The sequence below is a fragment of the Gracilinanus agilis genome, chromosome 4 (assembly GCF_016433145.1).
Source record: "Gracilinanus agilis isolate LMUSP501 chromosome 4, AgileGrace, whole genome shotgun sequence".
Classification (NCBI taxonomy): domain Eukaryota; kingdom Metazoa; phylum Chordata; class Mammalia; order Didelphimorphia; family Didelphidae; genus Gracilinanus; species Gracilinanus agilis.
Genome location: NC_058133.1, coordinates 32,931,126 through 32,935,372, shown reverse-complemented (window position 1 = coordinate 32,935,372; position 4,247 = coordinate 32,931,126). Strand labels below are relative to the sequence as shown.

The 4,247-nt window shown below is 39.4% G+C and overlaps 1 pseudogene; it reads left to right on the top strand.

Annotated features, from left to right (window-relative positions):
- The first annotated feature begins 984 nt into the window (after positions 1 to 984).
- LOC123247376 lies at positions 985 to 3,898 on the top strand (annotated as a pseudogene).
- The last annotated feature ends 349 nt before the right edge of the window (positions 3,899 to 4,247 follow it).

Sequence of the window (4,247 nt, the reverse complement as noted above, 5' to 3'; positions counted from 1 at the left end):
AAATCCAAAGAAATTTTGACATTGTTGTTTAGTCTGGGCAGTGATGTCCTTGGTGTAACCCAGTTAGAATCTCTATTGTCATCTTAAGGAAATGGTCTTCTGAACTTAGAGGGTGAGAAATGGCATTACCACCAGCGCCTAGTGACTTTAGCCTTCCACTTCAACATCCTGAAGGACTTCATCCCCATAATGAGGAATTCAGTCAACCTGATGCTGGTGAGGGAAAAGGATGCCCAAGATCTTCACAAGATGTTGAATAACAACCAAGAATTGGAGCCTTGTGAGGACCTAAGCATCTGATCTGTGTCCAGCAATGAATCTTATCAATCATTCCCTTCAAATTCTGAGTCTCTGTGATATTTATAGTGCCTTGTCTCACTGGAGGCTCACAAGACCGTGTAAGCAAGATATTGGAGGTGTTATTAGTCCTAATTTACAGATGTACAGGGATAATAATACATCTAGGATCTTCCTCACTGAGCTAATATGAACTGATAGCAAATAAATATTATATCTTCAAAAGAGGTAATAAATAAGTAGTCTGAGGATCAAGTATAAAGTTTTTATTGAAATAATATTTATTAATACTTAATGTATACTATATTCAAAATAAATAAATGTAGTATATTTTCATATGTTATAGCAAATTTATAATAGTACAATATTATTTGTCCATGATCATATGACTAGTAAGCTACAGATCCAGTATTCAAATCCAAAGGGGAGATAGACAGACACAGTCAGAAATAAATGAGGACAGACACAGAGAGACAGAGAGAGGGGATAGAGGAAGGGAAGGGGAAGGGAGAAGGAGGAAGAAAAAGAGAGGAAAACAAAGAGTGGGAGAGGAAGGGAGGAAGGGAGAGAGGGAGGAAAAGAGGGAGGGAGAGGGGAAAAGTTAGAGAGGGAGAGAGGGAGGGAAGGAGGAAGGGAGAACACAATGCCAGGTGCAAATAAGTAAGCAAAGAAAGATTCATGGACTCAATGATGACACAGATCTTCCTCATCCAGGACAAATGGGAAAAACTCAGAACTGAGGATGGTTCCATAGACATCTGTGACTTCATCCCTTATATGGTGTCAGACATTTACTTGAAATGTTTCTTCAATCTCCAGAATTACAAGCAGGAAAAAAGTCAGTGTCAATTAGCATAAAAAAATGAGGACTAAATACTGACCATGACTCTACCTCTGGTAACACATTATGCCTCCTTCTCTTTCAGCTTAATCACCAGTTTCCAGAAAATGAACAAAATTTCAGAGCTCCTCTCCAAGTGAATAGGAACCTCCTTCTATCATAGTGACTTCATTTACAGGCTGACTTCTGACTATCATGAGTTTCAGACTCTTTGCAAAGAAATGAAGAAGCAGATAGGTATTTTTCTGAGATGTGCAGAGACCACTGCTCCTGGAGAAATAGAACTTGGATTCAGTTCCTGCCTCTGACTATAACTATTTGTATGACCTTGGAAAAGAAACTTAACATCACTAGGTTTTGACTTCCTCAACTACAAAACGAGGAAACTGAACTAGGAAGCCTCTCAGGTCCTTCTAGTTGTAGATTTATAATGCTTTGATTGGCTAGAATGCTCAATCCAAATCAATACAAAAATGTTTTAAATATCTTCTATAAACCAGTCCCTATGGGTTCAAAGAAGGGAAGGGTTATAGCTTCTGACCTTGCAGACCTTGTTAGGAAAGAGGGGTGAGGGTCAGGAGATGCAAGGTAATTAAAATACAGAGAAAATCATTGGGTTCTGCATATGGAGAAAATTAATAAATTGGGAGAATTATGAAGGAGCTCATTTAAGATATGGGCCCCAAAGTTAGACTTAAAGAGAGCTATGGATTCCAAGTGACAATATGTTACAGAATTATAAGTTTCTAGAGATTCAGAAGTCTAGGAAAATAGTCAGAGGGCAATTATGAGGTGAATGCCCTGCATTCCCTCCTCAAATGGAGGCTCCATCACCCACCCTCTTCCACTAGAGGGAGAAGGGACCCCTGGATCTTGGTCAGTTCCTCAGACCAGAAGAGTGACCATACCCCAATGGGGGAAGGGGGAAGGGATGATGTACTGACCAGATGCATTTCCAGATAGAGACAAGGGTGAGGGGGATACATCTAGATACCATGGCTAAATGCCACTGTATCTTTGCTGTTTGACAGCCAAGTAAACCTCTTTTGTTAAATGTCGAGTGACTTGCAAGTGTCTCACTTCATCCCAACACTGCACCTGAACTAAGTGTTGGCATTAGAACCATGCCTGTACTGAGTGATGCCAAAACCTGTTTTCCTTCCCAATTTGCTTATTTCCAGCACTAATAGTGTCATAACCAGAGGGGAAACATACCCAAAGCATTTAGTCCAACCTGTGCCTAATCAGGAATTCTCTTCTATAAAAACTACATGTCTTTCAAGGGTTTGGGTATCAGCTTACTAGGTTATATTGTCATAGAGAGGGGGACACTGCCAGGTAACAACATAGAAAAGTCACTTGAGTCTCATAGCAGGTTCACAGATGTCTCTCAGGGTCTTTGTCACTCGCAGGATTCATGACTTCCATGTAAGAGAAATATGTTCTTCCTCCCCCACCCCCCAACTCCAAACAGCTGAGATCATCGAGGATAGGAGGGCATCCCTCAAGAACCAGTGTGAACAAGACAAGGATCCAAAGAAGTACCTGAATTTCCTGGACATTCTCTTCCAAGCCAAAGTAAGCCTTTGACACTTCAAAATGAAATACCTAATGTGTCTAGGCACTTGGAGACACAAACAAAAATGAAAAATTCCATGCCATTGAGAAACTTTTATTCTATTAGAAAACAGTCTGGCAGCCTGAATTGCTGACTACCTGATTGTATAGTAAACTGGGAATCCTAGGAAGATTCCCAATTGTGTTTGTGTGGAAAGTCGACCAAATTTCACCCCTTTCTTTATGAACCTCATTCACTTATTAATTCATTTAAAAGAATTGATTTCAAATCTGGCCTCAGATATTTCCTAGCTGAAGACTTTGGGCAAGTCACTTAACTCTAATTGTCTATCCCTTACCAGTCTTCTGTCTTAGAATAGATACTGAGTAAAAAAAAATCTAAGACAGAAGAAAGTAAGGATTTAAAATATTTTCTTAAAAAATAAAAGCATTTAAGTGCTTGTACATAAAATACTATGCTAGCCATTTAGGAAATTATAATTCTAATTCAGATGCAATTCTTGTCATGGTACTCACAGTTTACTAAGGCAAAGAATGCAGGTGATTATGATATTCATTATTGCATAAGGACATTAGGTTAGTGAAGACAAAATGTTCTGGGACAGCTGAGGGAGGAGAAATCATCAATAAGTTGTTCTCTGCATGAAGCCACTTAGACTAAATGACCTAAGTTTGAGGTCTCACCCAGAGATGATGACAAGACATGTTTATTCTAGGAGGCGTTGGGCCTCCAAATCAAATAAAATAGGGTATAAAATATAGAAGAAGGGAGAGAAAGAACATTATGGAGCATGGACATGTCTTGGAGCCTAGATAGAATATTACTATCAAGTCTCAGAAAGTCAAGAGGGTCCCCAAACCATAGCCTCTTATAGCTTCAGGGCTCCTCCCTTTAAAGGTATGACTTTACTTATAGTCATTCTGATGATTGGTAGATAGAAAGAATCCATAATGCTGGCCTTGTATAAAGACTCTTGATCTTTTTAGGGTAACGATGGAGAAGGCTTCTCAAATGAGGAACTAGAAAATGAAACAAGCACATTCAGGTTTGCGGGACAAGACACCGTTGCTAATGGATTGTCCTGGATCTTATACTGCCTGGCCATGAATCCAGAATATCAGAAGAAATGTAGAGAAGAGATCCAAGGTATTCTGGAAGACGGAGAATCCATAACCTGGTGAGAGTCCAAAACAGTCAATCCTGATTCCTCATTCATTTGACTTTTTTTTTCCTACCACTTAGACTGAGGATGCCAATATTCGTCCTTAATTCTTCAGATCTCCTTAGTATGTCCCAGTGTCATTGGAAATGATTAATCTCCTCAAAGGATAGGAAAAGCCCTGGAAACACCCACCACCATCAAATGTAGATGCCCCATTTCTTCTGGCATAAGCCCCTTAGTAAAATAAGTCTCAGTACAGCAATAAGATTAATTCTATTCACAAAGATCCAAGATTCATCTATATTCTATACCTTGAGTTGGAGGCAAAGGAAGACACAAAGAGAATTACAACAGTAAACCCTGTTCCC